This window comes from Abrus precatorius, unplaced genomic scaffold, assembly GCF_003935025.1.
Source record: "Abrus precatorius isolate BTA unplaced genomic scaffold, Abrus_2018 Scaffold6, whole genome shotgun sequence".
NCBI lineage: Eukaryota > Viridiplantae > Streptophyta > Magnoliopsida > Fabales > Fabaceae > Abrus > Abrus precatorius.
Genome location: NW_020874406.1, coordinates 2,474,983 through 2,492,983, shown reverse-complemented (window position 1 = coordinate 2,492,983; position 18,001 = coordinate 2,474,983). Strand labels below are relative to the sequence as shown.

Sequence of the window (18,001 nt, the reverse complement as noted above, 5' to 3'; positions counted from 1 at the left end):
TTAAAAATGGTCCAGACCATCTAGATTTCAATTTCCCTGAGAACAATTTTAACCTTGAATTGAATAACAGCACTTGTTGGCCAGTTCTGAAATCTTTTTGCAGAATGAACTTGTCATGGATTCTCTTGGTTCTTTCTTTGTACAACTTTGCATTCTCATATGCTTGCTGTCTGAATTCCTCCAATTCATGCAGCTGTAGAACTCTCTTCCTTCCAGCATTTGACAGATCGAAATTAAGCCATTTTGTAGTCCAATATGCTCTATGTTCCAACTCTAGGGGTAGGTGACAGGCCTTTCCAAATACTAACTGATATGGAGACATACCAATTGGAGTTTTAAAAGCAATTCTGTATGCCCACAATGAATCATCCAGCCTCTTTGACCAATCCTTCCTTGAGCTGTTCACTACCTTTTCCAGAATTTGCTTGATTTCTCTATTTGAAACCTCCACTTGTCCACTTGTTTGTGGATGGTAAGGAGTAGCAACCTTATGCTTCACACCATATTTCATTAATACAGCTTCAAGATACTTGTTGCAGAAGTGAGTACCTCCATCACTTATTAGCACTCTAGGCACACCAAATCTTGAAAAAATGTTCTTTCTTATAAAAGAAATCACTACCTTTGCATCATTTGATCTGGTGGGAATTACTTCTACCCATTTAGACATATAATCCACTGCCACTAGAATGTATTCGTGTGAAAATGATGGGGGAAATGGTCCCATGAAATCAATCCCCCATACATCAAATAGTTCCACTTCTAAGATGTTGGTTAATGGCAGCTCGTGTCTTCTTGAGATATTTCCAGTTCTTTGACATTTGTCACAGTTTTCTACATACCTTTTGGCATCTTTGAAGAGTGTAGGCCAAAAGAAACCTGCTTGCAACACTTTTGCAGTAGTTCTTGAACTTGCATGGTGGCCTCCATATTCTGAATTATGACAATGCCATAATATCTCAGCTTGCTCACTTTGTGGAATGCATCTTCTAAGTAACCCATCTACTCCAATTTTGAATAAGTATGGGTCTTCCCACACATAGAATTTGCTGTCATGTAGGAACTTCTTCTTTTGCTGGCAAGTAAACCTCTTTGGTATGAATTGAGTGGCTTTAAAATTCGCAATGTCAGCAAACCAAGGTATGTTATCCACTGCGGATAGCTTTTCATCTAGAAATTCTTCATTTATTTCCAATGATTCAGTGGTTGAACTCTCCAAGGGTAATTTGGATAGGTGGTCAGCAACACTGTTTTCTTTTCCTTTCTTGTCTTTGATCTCTAGCTCAAATTCTTGGAGGAGTAGAATCCATCTTAATAATCTAGGCATTGCATCCTGTTTTGTCAAGAGATATTTAAGAGCAACATGATCAGTATATACAATCACTTTCGAACCCATTAAATATGATCTGAACTTATCAAAAGCATATACAACAGCTAAAAGTTCTTTTTTTTGTTGTTGTGTAATTCACTTGTGCAGGATTTAACACTTTGCTTGAATAATAGATAGCATGTAATTTCCTATCTTTTCTCTGTCCTAAAACAGCACCCACTGCACTATCACTTGCATCACACATGAGTTCAAAAGGTAGTTTCCAATCTGGTTTTGCAAGAATAGGTGCAGAAATCAGTTTCTCTTTTAAAACAGAAAATGCATGCAAACAATTATCATCAAATATGAAATCTGCATCCTTTATAAGTAAATTACTCAAGGGTTTAGCAATCTTGGAAAAGTCTTTTATGAATCTTCTATAAAAACCAGCATGTCCTAAAAAACTTCTAACTCCCTTAACATTGATAGGTGGAGGCAATTTACTAATGACTTCTATTTTAGCTTGGTCCACCTCCATTCCTTTCTCTGAAATTTTGTGACCAAGGACAATGCCTTCTTGTACCATGAAATGACACTTTTCCCAATTTAACACAAGATTAGTGTCTTGACATCTCTGCAAAACAGTGGATAGATTAGCTAAACAATCATCAAAAGAATCACCAAAAACAGAGAAATCATCCATGAACACTTCTATGATGTTTTCTACCAAATCAGAAAAAATAGAAAGCATGCATCTTTGGAAAGTGGCAGGGGCATTACACAAACCAAATGGCATTCTCCTATAGGCAAAGACTCCAAATGGACATGTAAATGCAGTTTTCTCTTGATCTAAAGGATCTACTGCTATTTGATTATATCCTGAATACCCATCAAGAAAACAATAAAATGAATGTCCAGCAAGTCTTTCTAACATTTGATCTGCAAATGGTAGTGGGAAATGATCTTTTCTGGTTGCATCATTTAATTTCCTATAGTCTATGCACATTCTCCATCCAGTCACAGTCCTAGTAGGGACAAGTTCATTCTTTTCATTAGGTACAACTGTCATACCACCTTTCTTTGGAACAACTTGGACTGGACTTACCCAATTGCTGTTAGAAATTAGGTATATTATTCCTGCATCTAACAGCTTTATGACCTCTTTTTTAACTACCTCTTTCATGGCTAGGTTTAACCTCCTTTGTGGCTGCACAACAGGTTTAAAATTCTCTTCAAATAAAATTCTGTGCTTACAAAATGAGGAATTTATACCTTTCAGATCTGCAATACTCCAGCCAATTGCAGATTTGTGTTCTCTCAAAATTCTGAGCAATTTTTCCTCTTGTTCTTCCTTAAGTTCATTATTGATGATGACTGGATTTTCATGTTTCTCATCCAGAAATGCATACCGCAGGTGTGAAGGGAGTTGTTTCAGTTCTAGCCTTTGCTTTTCCTCTTCTTTATCATCCTTTTCTAGCTTCTCCTTCACTGAATTTTCTGCAGATTTTTGAATTGGCAGAGCTTCTAGTTGCTACTGCACTTCCTTAATGCATTCTTCATGCAGAAGTTCAGATTTGTTGCTCCCTGCAAATATTATTTCTTCTAACACCGCAAGTTCATCAATTTCATTAATATGGCGTTGTGTAATGAAAGCATCCAGTATATCTACCTTCATACATGTGCTATCTTCAATTGGATATTTTAAAGCTTCAAACACATTAAACACTACCTTCTCATCTTGAACTCTAAGCATAAGTTCACCTTTCTGCACATCTATCAAAGCTCTCCCTGTTGCAAGAAATGGTCTCCCTAGGATCAAAGGAATGTTAGAATCCACCTCCATGTCCAGAATTACAAAATCTGCAGGAAAAATGAACTTGTCAACTTTAACTAATAAATCTTCAACAACTCCATATGGATAAGTGTATGATCTATCAGCTAGCTGCAGTGTAATGTTGGTGGGCTTCACTTCCTCTATGCCAAGTTTCTGCAGAACAGCCAATGGCATCAGATTTATGCTTGCTCCCAAGTCACACAATGCTCTTCCCACAGTGCAGTTTCCTATTTCACAAGGAATGCTAAATGATCCAGGATCTTTCAGCTTTTGAGGAAGCATTCTCTTGAGAATGGCACTGCACTCCTCTGTCAAAGGTACTGTTTTATCATGCTCTAGCTTTCTTTTTCTGAAAAGTAGTTCTTTCATAAACTTTGCATATGAGGGCATTTGCTCCAAAGCTTCTGCAAAAGGAATGTTAATTTGTAATTTCTTAAAGACATTCATAAACCTTTCAAATTGTTCCTCTTGTTTAGGATTCTGAACTCTTTGAGGATAGGGCAGCCTCTTGTATTTTTCTGGATCTATTGGCTTACAAGCTTCCTTAAAGAGTTGCTTTTTGGTTTTCCTTTCAGAATTCATGGGAACTTTTTCTTTTTCTTCTGAATGGTCTTTCTTCAATAGCTTAAAATTTCCTTGTTGCAGATCTTGTTCAATGTTTCTTTCTGCTACATCATTTACTTTCTTTTCTGCTGGTTTAGGGCTTGCAACTACAGCTCCACTCCTTGTAGTTATGGCTTGACATTGCTCTTTAGGATTGATTACTGTATTGCTTGGAAATCTTCCTTCATCCCTGCTGGATAATTGTTCAGCTAATTGTCCAATCTGTGTCTCTAGTTTCTTCATGGAAGCTTCCTGGTTTTTGAAGCTTGTTTGAGTCACCTTCATGAATTGCAGCATAGTCTCTTCCATCTCAGTCAACCTCTCATTCATAGGTCTGGAAAATTTTTGATTTCCTTGAGGTTGAGTGGACAAATTTCTCTGAAAATAATGCTGTTGTGTTGCTGGACCTGCATTAGAAAAAGGCAAATTTGAATTAGAATTCTTTGCAGCAGAATATTGATTATTCCAATTAGAATACTGCTGAGTTCTATTATTTGAAAATTGAAATCCAGGGGGATATGATGGCTGTTGTCTCTGAAAATTATTCATATAATTCACTTGCTCTTGTGGTTCACTTGTGGATGCCTCACATGCACCATTTGCATGGTTTCCTCCACAAAAGTCACAACTTAGCTGACTGGTAGGCATACTCCCTGTTTGCAGATTGTTAATTTGTTGTGTTAAGGCAGCTAATTGTTCTGAAAACATTTGATTTTGTAGCTGATTTTGTGCAAGAAAAGTTTCCAGAACTTTAGCTTCATGACCAGAGTTTCTTCCTTGATTCCTTGAGTTTGAATTCTGATACATTGAAGATGCCATAATGTCAATAATCCTCTGAGCTTCTTCCAAGGACTTTGTATTTAATGAACCTCCAGCAGCAGCATCAACCATTGTTCTTGTTACTGCATTCATCCCATTATAAAAAGTCTCTAATTGCATCCAATCTGGAATACAATGATGTGGACACCTTCTAAGCAGTTCTTTGTATCTTTCCCATGCTTCATACAATGATTCTCCTTCTTGTTGCACAAAGGATGTAATTTCTCCTCTCAACTTAGCAGCTTTAGATGGAGGGAAGTACTTAGTTAAAAACTTATTCACAAGTTCTGTCCAGGTTGTGATGCTTCCTTGTGGTTGAGCTTGTAACCAACATTTTGCTCTATCTCTCAAGGAAAAAGGAAATAGTCTTAATCTGATAGCTTCTTCACTAACTCCATTCATTCTTATGGTGTCACAAAGCTGCAGAAAATTTGAAATATGCAGGTTAGGATCATCAGAATTTCCTCCAGCAAACAGATCCTGTTGGACTAAATGTAGTAGGGCAGGTTTAATCTCAAAATGGTTGGCTTGAATAGTTGGCCTAATTATAGAAGAGTTAAAACCTTGCATGTTAGGAATAGCATAGTCCCCTAATGTTCTAAATCTGTTCTGTTCTGCCATTTCTATTGCTGGATTTGGTTGTCTCAAGGGTGTAGATGTTCTTTTCACTCTAGGATTACTCTGAGATTCTGGAGAATGGACAGCTTCTAACTCACTATCACTCCCTATGGCTTTTTCTGCTCTAGACTCTTTTCTCAATCTTCTCAAAGTTATGTCTATGTCATTATCAAAGACCAGAATTGATTTATTCTTGTTTTTACCACGCATATACAAATCAGTTTAAAGCAAAATTAGACCACAATTGATATTCAGAAATGTACAACATAATTCATGCAAATTCTATCAGTAAAAGCATATAGAAACTTAAATCTAGCAATTGCAGAATTGTAAAATCATGTACAAATATGCAGAATGGCAATTACAACTATGAAGAACAATGAAAAATGAAATTATGCAGATAACAAAGATGTAAAAATTCTATGCAGCAGACAGAAATATTATGCAGAATATTACACAAGGTGCAGTAAAATTATGCAGAAAGCAATTTGAAAGCAAAGCAACAAAATAAATGCTCAATCTAGTTACTTTTCTACTACTAATGATATTGAAATGCAAAATTCCCCAGCAACGGCGCCAAAAACTTGTTGTTAACTTTCTACACTAGCAAGTGCACTAGGATTGCAGCAAGTGATGAGTAAAATTAAGATCCAAATATCGTCTCCACAGGGAATTTAGATTCAAGTATCACTTCATAGAATTATAACCATTTAAGCTTTTTCAAAATTGTAAGGAGAGTGGTAACATCTAATAACAGCAAACTGGAACAATTAAAAGTAAAATGAACTTGCAGCAACCAAGACAATGCACACACAGTTATGTGATAACAGAGGGAGAAACCATAGCTAAGGAATTGCTTCACCAAAACTCCAATGTTTAATCAATAAAGTTCTGAATTAACAAGCAATTGGAAAGAATGACAATCAATTTCACTTTATACTATTCAGAGGTTAATTCCTTAACTCAGTGAACCTAACATTCAATTAAACCATTCTAATTCCTTAGATCTAATTCAATTCAATGTTGCTTTAAGTGTAAGAAACCAAAAGATTGTAAGATCAAAGTTCCTTATCCCTAAGAAAACTAAAATCTCGGTGATTGGTTCAGATCTGAAGAACAAATTCAATTTCCATTGACAAAGGTTCCTCTGAATTTAGTTAATCAAATTTCCATTCAATTCACACGTGAAGTTCAGAATCAATCACTCAATCTATTCCAAAGCTTGAAATCCAGATCCAAATCAATTCAACATGTTCATTTCAGATCTACAATCCCTAACTATGAACGAATTACACAGCCATGGCAGCAGAAGAAGAAAAAGAAAGAGAAGAAGAGAAGAAGAAACTCAGAAACGCCATGGAAGCTTGCTCCACTCCAATTCCTCTTCGTGAAGCTCCAAGATCTGAATCCCCACTCCTCTCTCTCACTTCCTCTAACCAGAAACTAACTAAAAAAACTGAAAATGAACAGAATCCCTTTTTTTCGGATCGATTCTGGTATTTATAAAATTTCCCAGATTTTCACGTTATCACTTTTATGAGAAAAAGTAGTTACGCAGAGAGGTTTTGGTTGCGCGTTAACACTTTTCCCAGAAATAGTGGCCACGCGCATTTTTCTGATATTGAGAGCTCTCTGGAACTATCACTCTGGATGATAAAAGTGACAACGCAGAGCCAAGGTAGTTGCGCGTTATCACTTTTTCTGATAAAAGTGACTACGCGCAGTTCGCCAAGTTGAAGACTCTCTAGAACGATCACTTTTGATTTAGTGAAGGACCAGGATAAGACCACTTTCACATGTCCCTTTGGCACTTTCGCCTACAGGAGAATGCCATTTGGCCTGTGCAATGCTCCAGGAACATTTCAAAGATGCATGCTTAGTATTTTTTCTGATTTAGTGGAGCATTGCGTAGAAGTCTTTATGGATGATTGCACTGTATATGGCCCATCTTTCTCTGCATGTTTGGTTAATTTAGAAAGAGTTTTGAAAAGGTGCATTGACACCAACCTTGTGCTAAATTTTGAAAAATGCCATTTCATGGTAGAGCAAGGTGTGGTGTTAGGCCATATCATATCTGAAAAGGGAATTGAAGTAGATCCTACAAAACTTGATATTATTGCACAACTTCCTTACCCCTCATGCGTGAGGGAGATACGTTCTTTTTTGGGCCATGCAGGATTTTACAAGCGGTTCATCCAGAACTTTTTCAAGATTGCTACTCCCCTTTCCAAGCTGCTGCAAAAAGAGGTTGAGTTTAATTTTGATGAGAAATGCAAGGAAGCCTTTAATATGCTTAAAGAAGCTCTGACCACCACACCTGTCATCCAACCCCCAGACTGGACCAAACCATTTGAACTCATGTGTGATGCATCCAACTTTGCAGTGGGGGCTGCGTTGACTCAAAGGATCGGTAAATTTCCTCACATCATTTACTATGCCTCTAGAACTTTAGACCCTGCACAGTGTAATTACACTACAACTGAAAAGGAGTTATTGGCTATAGTCTTTGCATTGGATAAATTCAGATCATATTTGTTAGGGTCCAAAGTTATAGTTTTTACTGATCATTTTGCTTTGAAGTATCTACTGAAAAAGAGAGATTCCAAGCCTAGGCTCATAAGGTGGATGCTTCTACTTCAAGAGTTTGATCTGGAGATCAAGGATAGGAGCGGAACCCAAAATCTGGTGGCTGATCACTTGAGCAGAAAAGAGGGAGTTTCCAACCCTATTGCCATCTTAGATGACTTTCTTGATGAGCAACTACTGGAGTTGTATACTTCACAGACACCCTGGTACGCTGACATTGTCAACTTTCTTGTTGCAGGGGTTTTTCCAACAGATGCACCAAAAATTAAGAAGGACAAAATAAGGAGTGATGCCAAACACTATGTTTGGGATGACCCTTATTTATGGAAATTCTGCAGTGATTAAGTCATTAGGAGATGCATGCCTGATGAAGAAATCCCATCCATACTACAGTTCTATCATGCTTCAGTTGTGGGAGGGCATAAAAGACCCCAGAGAACAGCAAGAAAAATATTGGATGCAGGACTGTATTGGCCTTCCATTTTCAAAGACTCATGGAAAACATACTCTACATGTGAGAGATGCCAAAGAGCAGGAGGAGTCATTACCTGAAGACAGGAGATGCCCCAACAACCTATCTTGTACTGTGACATCTTTGATGCCTGGGTATTGATTTCATGGGACCTTTTCCCCCCTCTTTTGGTTTTCTTTATATTCTCCTTGTTGTTGATTATGTATCAAAATGGGTGGAAGCCAAAGCCACCAGGACTAATGATGCCAAGGTTCTTACCGATTTTGTCCGTAGCAACTTATTTTGCAGGTTTGGAATTCCTAGGGCCATCATTAGTGATCAAGGAAGTCATTTCTGCAACAGGACAATGGAAGTCTTGTTAAAGAAATACGGGGTTGTCCATAAGGTTTCCACCGCTTACCACCCGCAGACCAACGGGCAGGCTGAACTCTCTAATAGGGAGATAAAGAAAATACTTGAGAGAGTGGTTCAGCCCCATAGAAAAGACTGGAGCCGCAGGCTTGATGATGCTTTGTGGGCACATAGGACAGCATTTAAAACACCCTTGGGAATGTCACCATACAAGGTGGTTTATGGGAAAGCTTGCCATCTACCGGTTGAGGTAGAACACAAAGCATACTGGGCGGTGAAGCTGTGCAATATGCATTATGACTTGGCTGGGGAACAGAGAAAGTTACAACTACAAGAGTTAGAGGAATTGTGCCTTGAAGCTTATGAGAACTCCAGAATCTACAAGGAAAAGACTAAGCATTACCATGATAAGAGAATTTCAAGCAAGGAATTCTACACTAATCAAAAGGTCCTTTTATTCAATTCCCGTTTGAAACTCATGCCTGGGAAACTCAAGTCAAGGTGGATTGGACCATTCACAATTACCAAGGTATTTCCTAATGGTGCAATGGAAATCAAAAGTGATTCCACCAGCAAAAGTTTCACAGTGAATGGACATCGCTTGAAACAATTTTTGGAGAATTTAGTTTCATTGGAGGAGGTTGAAGAGGTGGATGTGTACTCTCCTATCATATCCTTCAACCAAGGCCCCTGTCATGAGTAAATCACTTCACACGTCAAGCTAGTGACGTTAAAGAAGCGCTATGTGAGAGGCAACTCATAAGTGAATAAGCAATTTTGTCTTTCCCTCACTTCCCCTTTGCATTCCTTCAATTACATTTTTGTCTTCATTTGAGGTGTAATGAGCTAAGAAATTTCTGATATGCTTCAATTTGTGTAAATAATTCCTGGATTCACAATTTTGTAGGAATTCTAGCAGCAGCACCACTTTGGGCACTCATTCTTGCTAGGTACAACTCATCCTTCGTGAAAGTGGCCACTCTCATAGGCTATAGTGACTACTTTGGCTCAAGATAATGTCAAGCAATCCTAGAAGGAACGGCCCCAGAACCAAGAGAAGCAGGACAGCTGATTCCAGGGATGTCAGCCAAGGTCCAACCAAGGGCCTTTCTATGCTTCCGAATCACATCAAGCAATTGCTCCTCTTGGTCCTCATCAAGCTTAGTGGAAATGATCACAGGGAGCTTCTCACCTGTTTCCAAATAAGCGTATTTTAAATGCTCAGGCAAGGGTTTAACTCCAAGGTGGGAGGCTGCTCAACTGAAGGCAGTGTTTTAGCACTTTCATTTGAAATGATTTCTGCAACATTTAAACCACAAGGGTTAGATTCAATTAGACTTGTTGTACTCAATGAACCACATTCTAACCCTTTTGATTTTTCAATGTCATTAATGTTAGAAGTTGCAGAATCTAAATCCAGAAAGTCAGCAATACAAATATCACACAAAGATGACTTTGTACAATATTCACAAATTTTAGTATCTATGGTATCTATACAATCAGAAAAATCAACGAAAAAGTCTCCTAAAAATTTAGCAAAATTATCATCTATCAAGCTATCAAGAACATCAATGTGAAAAACTGAATGCTCCTCAGGTGAGTGCTTCATAGCTTCTAGTATGTTGAAGCGAACCACACTCTCTCCAAACTCCATAGTGAGAGTTCCAGCATGCACATCAATTTTGGTCCTGGCCGTCTTCAAGAATGGCCTTCCCAAGATGATTGGTGCAGCTCCTTTTATTGGCTCTTCTTCTTGCATGTCCAAGATGTAGAAGTCAGCAGGAAAGATCAAGTCATTCACTCTCACTAGAACATCCTCCACAAGGCCGGCTGGATTAGTAGTGCTCCTATTTGCTAATTGGATGATGACACCCGTGGGCTGCAATGGTCCAAGAGACAAAGATGTGAAGATAGATAAAGGCATAACATTAATAGATGCACCTAAATCAAGCATGGCATTATTTATCCTATTGTTTCCTATAATGCAGGGAATAGTAAACGTCCCTGGATCTTTGCATTTCTCAGGCATGGAAGTTTTCTGCCTCTCAAAAAGAGCTGATACATTTCTCCCCATGTTCACTTTTTCATTACCCTTTAGACGCCTTCTATGAGTGCACAAGTCCTTAAGGAATTTGGCGTACTTTGGGATTTGCTTGATAGCATCTAACAAGGGGATATTGACTTCAACTTTTCTGAAAGTATCCAGAATTTCTTTATCAACCTCTTCTTGCTTCTTGCTGGGCTGAACCATTCTTTGAGGGAAGGGAATAGGAATAGACCTCTCCTCCTTGTCTACCACTTTTGGTTGACATGGTGTGGGCATAGGTGCAGGCTGCTCTTGGCTTCCAACTTCTCCTCCTTCACCTTCTACAGCTAAAGTGCAACTGGGATCCTTCTCAGTAGGCATTTCTGGCTCTTGCATCACCTTACCAGATCTCAAGGTAATGGCACTCACATTCTTTAGGTTTATGACAGTTTGTGCAGGGAGATTGCCTGAACCTTGAGATTGAAGTTGATTAAGGGATGAAGCAAGTTGACCCATTTGATTCTCCAAGGTCTTAATACTTGCTTGAGTCTGTTGTTTGAAGGCTTGACTCTGTTGTTGGAAATTGAGATTACTCATAGTGAGTTGCTTCACAAGGTCTTCCAAGGATGACTCATTCTTTTGAGGTGCAGCAGCTATTGAAGAAGAAGCTTGATGGTGCTGTTGAGATGAAGATGATGGATGGTGATGTTGCTGGGCTGAATATGGCTTGCTTTGTCCAGCTTGATGCGGTTGGAAATGGTTGTTAGTTGGTTGGCTAGAGCCTTGATGCTGTGCATTTCCTCCCCACCTTAAGTTAGGATGGTTCCTCCAACTGGGATTATATCTATTGGAAGATAAATCCCAGCTTTGTTGTTGCTGCGGCTGCTGAAAAGGAAATTTATTAGCATAAATATTAGCAGCATAAGCTTGAAGATTACCTTCCGAAGATTCAGTTTCCTGCAATGTGGGGCAACTATCAGTGAAGTGATCCGTAGATGAACAAATCCCACAAAGCATTGCTAGAATGGATGGAGGTGGAGGTGTATATGCAGCAAAATTCTTTTGGATGGATTCCAACTGTTTTACCATAGTAGCCAACTCATCCAGTTTATGCTCCAGCTTGTGTGAATCTGAAGTTTGAATCTCATTGACACTTCTGGACATAATGGAATTTTTCCTTGTAGCAAACTGTTGAGAGTTAGCTGCCATATTCTCAATGAGGTTTCTAGCGGCTGCGGGAGTCTTGTCAACTAGGGCTCCCCCACTAGCTGCATCGATCATGCTCCTATCCATTGGGTGTAAGCCTTCATAGAAGTATTGGATTAGGAGTTGGTCACTTATCTGATGATGGGGGCAGCTAGCACAAAGTCTCTTGAAACGCTCCCAATATTCATACAAACTTTCCCTCTCTAGCTGCCTAATACCACATATTTCCTTTCTTATTAAGGCAGCCCTTGAGGCAGGGAAAATTTTTTCCAAGAACAATCTCTTGAGGGTGTCCCAACTTGTAATAGAGCCAGGTGGAAGATAATACAACCGGTCTTTAGCCAAATCCATAAGAGAAAATGGAAAAGCCTTTAATTTCACATGCTCTTTAGGCACACCTTGTGGTCTCATTGTAGAGCAAACAATATGAAATTCTTTGAGGTGTTTATGCGGATCTTCACCTGCAAGACCATGAAATTTAGGCAAAAGATGGATTAGGCCAGTTTTAAGAACAAAAGGGGCATCCACATCCGGGTATTGGATACATAAAGTCTGGTAGGTCACGTCCGGTGCGGCAAGCTCCTTAAGTGTCAAGGCATTTTCTGCCATTTCTAAAGGTTCAGAATTTAAAGAATGCAGAGAAGAATATATAGAAGATGGAGAAAATGGGGAAGATGGTTCCTCAATATGTGCAGAATTTGTCTACTAAGGTTCCTAAGATTTCTATGGAATGTCCTATCAATTTCAATATCTTGAGGATATAAATTTCCCAGATTTGATCTGGTCATTCATTAGGAATTGTCTATGGAAATTTGAAAAGAAGTAAACTAATGAAGCAGTAAAAATGTAGAAAAATTCAGATTATAATTATGCAGAAAAACTAACATCTAAGTGCAGTAAAATAAAGTATTAACACCAAACAACAGAAATAGAAAGAAATTGCAATTATTGAATGAAAATATGCAACACACAAACACAAATTCTGCAGAATTATGCAGCAGAAACAGGGTAATTGCAGCAAACAAAAATACAGTGTGGTAAACTAAAATGCATAGATCAGAATTCAAACAATATGCAGAAAACAGCAATTGGTTCTACCTAAATGCAAGATATCTCTACTTATCTATGTAACTACAACTATACTCAAGTATACACAATGCAAAAGTTAAAAGAGAATTTACTAAATATGCAGAAAACGAAAATGAAAATAGAGCAAATAACATTTTTATGAAAAATCAACACCAATGATCCCCGGCAACGGCGCCAATTTGATGATGGTTTATTTCGAGGTGTTTAAAAGATTTGTCGTAAATCCTCATCAAAATTTAAACAAATTAATGTAGTACTAGGGTAACCCTAGATTGTCTCCCGTGCACATTGATTATTAATCTTCATTAAACATGTTGAAGGCATTAATTGAACAAGCAATTAAAATGGGGGGTTTTGTGGTTTCAAAACAAAATAAAGAGCAATGAGCAAATGAGTTTAATTAATTCAAACAATAGAAGACAGCAATCCTTAGTTCATCCACATAGATTCTATCCTCATTCCACTCAAGATTTAACATTCATCCTCTCTTCCATGAATTAGGTTAATTTAACAAACGAAAATCAACCTTATGGTCCCAACAAAATTACGCAATTTGTTAGGCTCTAATCTCTCATCCCAAAATTACGCAACCTTAGAATTAAACCTAGGATTAAGCAATCCTTAGTTTAGAATCTCCTTAAAATGAAATTAGGGTTAATTGAGCAATACCCCCCTCATTCACTATTAATTCAATTCAAGAGACAAGGAAGAAGTAATTCATGAAAAGAAAGGAATTATATTATCATTAAATTCAAGGAACTCAAGAATCTATGCGAACTTACTAAGGATTACACAAAATTTAGCCCTCCATGGAAATGGGGGTCAAAAACGCAGTTGGGAAATGCAGAAAACTCATTAACATTAATGTAAAAGCAAGAGAAATGAGAAACCAAACCCTAGGTTGGACCCTTGGCTGTCACCCAAGGTTTCCCTAAGCTTTGGAAATTATCCTAAATTGAGTAAAGAAGAGAAAAAGGTTCAAGAAATGTAAGAAGTCTCTCCCCTAATTTGGTAAAAAATCTATTTATACTAAAGCTGGCGCCCTCCAAAGTAGTTACTCTCATTCTTTCATAGTAAACACGCGCAACATCAGTTGGGTTTTGCCTCTCTGGAGTGATTACTATGAATATTGATAGTAACCATGCGCAACACTGGGACATTTTGGACTCTCTGGAGTTGTCACTATGAATTTTGATAGTAACTACGCGCAGCACCTTCAATTCTGCATGCTCTGGAGTGACTACTATGAATATTCATAGTAACCACGCGCAGGTTTAGTGGATTCTGGGTTGCTGTAGTTGTCACTTTAAGCTTTGAAAGTGATCACTTTGGTCCCTTTGCTGGAAATGGCTTGCTGTAGTTGTCACTATCAATATTGAAAGTAGTTGCTTTCACCTCAAATTCCTCAAAATCCAATAATTCTTCAAAATAAGCTTGGGGGTTCCTGTTATATTATTCAAATGATCAAAATATGTAAAATAAACTATCTAAATTCATGTAAATTAACAAACAAACTAAGAAACCTATATTATTTAGCCTAATTGGAATATTCATCTTTTTTACACTATCTAAGTCTATTCTTTTCTATAAAAAGTAATAAATGATGCATAAAAATGTAGTAAAATGTGGATTTATCAGTGTCTCAGTGGCCCGAGATGAGTTTTGCACGCGTTCTTTAGCGACTAAGCAAAAGAGGAACCAGGCGAGACTCAAATTTGAATTTGGGCCCAAAGGCGCCAGGAGGCGAGAGAGAGACCGGGAACACTTCGTAGCAGTCACTTCCAAGGTGTTTCAATGGCCCAAGATGAGTTTTGCACGCATTCCTTAGCCACTAAGCAAAAGAGGACCCAGGCAAGGCCCAAATTGGAATTTGGGCCCAAAGGTGCCAGGAGGCGAGAGAGAGATGGGGAACTCTTCCTATTAGTCCTACTAGTCACTTCCAAGGTGTTTCAATGGCCCGAGATGAGTTTTGCACGCGTTCCTTAGCGACTAAGCAAAAGAGGACCCCAGCGAGATCCAAATTGGAATTTAGGCCCAAAGGCGTAGGAGGCGAGAGAGAGACAGAGAAATCTTACTATTAGTCCTAGCAATAACTTCCAAGGTGTTTCAGTGGCCCGAGATGAGTCTTGCATGCGTTCCTTAGCGACTAACCAAAAGAGCACCCAGGCAAGACCCAATTGGAAGTTGGGCCCAAAGGCGCCAGGAGGCGAGAGAGACAGGGAACTCTTCCTATTAGTCCTAACAGTCATTTCCAAAGTGTTTCAGTGGCCCGAGATGAGTTTTACACGCGTTTCTTAGCGACTAAGCAAAAGAGGACCCACACGAGACCCAAATTGGAATTTGGGCCCAAAGGCGCCAGCAGGCGAGAGAGAGATAGGGAACTCTTGCTAGTAGTCCTAGCAGTCACTCCAAGGTGTTTTAGTGGCCCGAGATAAGTTTTGCATGCGTTCCTTAGCGACTAAGCAAAAGAAGACTCAGGCAAGACCCAATAGGAATTTGGGCCCAAAGGCACCAGGAGGCGAGAGAGAGACAGAGAACTCTTCCTATTAGTCCTGCCAGTCACTTCCAAGGTGTTTCAGTGGCCCGAGATGAGTTCTGCACGCGTTCCTTAGCGACTAAGCAAAAGAGGACCCCAGCGAGACTTAAATCGAAATTTAGGCCCAAAGGCGCAGGAGGCAAGAGAGAGACAGAGGAATCTTCCTATTAGTCCTAGCAGTCACTTCCAAGGTGTTTCGATGGCCCGAGTTGAGTTTTGCACACGTACCTTAGCGACTAAGCAAAAGAGGACGCAGGCAAAACCCAAATTAGAATTTGAGCCCAAAGGCGCCAGGAGGCGAGAGAGAGACAAGGAACTCTTCCTATTAGTCCTACCAGTCACTTCCAAGTTGTTTTGGTGGCCTGAGATGAGTTTTGCATGCGTTCCTTAGCGACTAAGCAAAAGAGGACCTAGGTGAGACCCAAATTGGAATTTGGGCCGAAAGGCGCCAGGAGGCGAGAGAGAGACAGGGAACTCTTCCTATTAGTCCTAACAGTCACTTCCAAGGTATTTCAGTGGCCCGAGATGAGTTTTGCAGGCGTTCCTTAGCGACTAAGCAAAAGAGGACTCAAGTGAGACCAAAACTGGAATTTGGGCCCAAAGGCGCCAGGAGGCGAGAGAGAGACAGGGAACTCTTCCTCTTAGTCCTAGCAGTCACTTCCAAGGTGTTTTAGTGGTCCGAGATTAGTTTTGCAAGCATTCCTTAGCGACTAAGCAAAAGAGGACCCAGGCAAGACCCAAATTAGAATTTGGCCCCAAAGGCGCCAGGAGGCGAGAGAGAGACAGGGAACTCTTCCTATTAGTCCTACCAGTCACTTCCAAGTTGTTTCAGTGGCCTGAGATGAGTTTTGCACGCGTTCCTTAGCGACTAAGTAAAAGACGACGTAGGCGAGACCCAATTGGAATTTGGGCCCAAAGGCGCCAGGAGGCGAGAGATAGACAGGAAACTCTTTCTATTAGTCCTAGCAGTCACTTGCAAGATGTTTCACTGGCCCGAGTTGAGTTTTGCACGCATTCCTTAGCGAGCAACAAAGGAAAAGAGGACCTAAGCGAGACCTAAATTGGAATTTGGGCCCAAATGCTGGCGAGAGAGAGACAGGGAACTCTTCCTATTAGTCCTACCAGTCACTTCCAAGGTGTTTCAATGGCCCGAGATGAGTTTTGCACGCGTTCCTTAGTGAGCGACAAAGCAAAAGAGGACCCAGGCAAGACCCAAATTGGAATTTGGGCCCAAAGGTGCCAGGAGGCGAGAGAGAAACGAGGAACTCTTCCTATTAGTCCTAGCAGTCACTTCCAAGGTGTTTCAGTGGCCCGAGATGAGTTTTGACTCGTTCCTTAGCGAGCGACAAAGGAAAAGAGGACCCAAGCGAGACCCAAATTGGAATTTGGGCCCTAAGGCGCCAGGAGGCAAGAGAGAGACAGGGAACTCTTCCTCTTAGTCCTAGCAGTCACTTCCAAGGTGTTACAGTGGCCCAAGATGAGATTTCCACGCGTTCCCTAGCGACTAAGAAAAAGAGGACCTAGGCAAGACCCAAATTAGAATTTGGGCCCAAAGGCGCCAGGAGGCGAGAGAGAGACAGGGAACTCTTCCTATTAGTTCTGCTAGTCACTTCCAAGTAGTTTCAGTGGCCCGAGATGTGTTTTACACGCGTTCCTTAGCGACTAAGGAAAAGAGGAGCTAGGCGAGACCCAATTGGAATTTAGGCCCAAAGGCGCCAGGAGGCGAGAAAGGGACAGGGAACTCTTCCTATTAGTCGTAGCAGTTACTTCCAAGGTGTTTCAGTGGCCCGAGATGAGCTCTGCACGTGTTCCTTAGCGACTAAGCAAAAGAGGACTGATGAAACGAATTTAGCTACTCGTCATGCAAAAGATTGTCGTTCATCCTCATCAAATATGCAAAGAAATGAATGCTGTACTAGGGTGTTATCCTAGGTCGTCTCCAAGGAATTTTTGGTTGGGAACATACATCGAACAAGTGTAAACATGTATTTTAAAGCAAGTAAATTGGGGGGAGGTTTGTCAATTTTCGGGTTTTAATCAAGAATGAAATGTAAATTTAATGAAATTCAATCAATTAAAATGAGTAATCCCTAGTCAAGCAATGAGTTCTATCATTATTCTTTCAAATGATTCAATAATCCCCTTTCTTTCCCTTGAATTAAGTTAATCTAACAAGCGAAGACTAACTTTAACATCCCAATTAAAATTAAACATCTTAATGGGCTCCAATCTCTATCCCTAAGATTAAGCAACCTCAAAGATTAATCAAAAGTAAGCAATTTTGAATTAGAATTTCGTTAGGTAAATTAGGGTTCATTAAGCAATGTTCCCTTCATGCAAATTCCACTTCATTCAGAGATTGGGGTTAATAAATTCAAGGAAAGAAAGATTTGTATTGCAATTAATCCCAAGAATTCAAGATTCATGTGCATTGACTAGGAATTACAAGAAAGTTTAGCCCTCCATATGGATGGGCTTCACGAATGAGAGAAAGAAATGCAAGAACGTAAACATCATTCATGTAAATTCAACAACAATCAAAGGAGAAATTG

General features: G+C 39.6%; 2 non-coding genes and 1 pseudogene across 2 annotated transcripts; 2 read left to right on the top strand and 1 right to left on the bottom strand.

Annotated features, from left to right (window-relative positions):
• Window positions 1-11,782, bottom strand: part of LOC113869297 — a 74,345-nt pseudogene extending 62,563 nt beyond the window's left edge.
• LOC113870507 lies at window positions 4,696-4,802 on the top strand. Its single transcript, XR_003505531.1, has one exon. It is a non-coding gene; the product is annotated as a small nucleolar RNA R71 (small nucleolar RNA).
• Window positions 11,783-11,957: 175 nt separating the features above from the next.
• On the top strand, window positions 11,958-12,062 carry LOC113870524. The gene has a single exon (XR_003505547.1). It is a non-coding gene; the product is annotated as a small nucleolar RNA R71 (small nucleolar RNA).
• The last annotated feature ends 5,939 nt before the right edge of the window (window positions 12,063-18,001 follow it).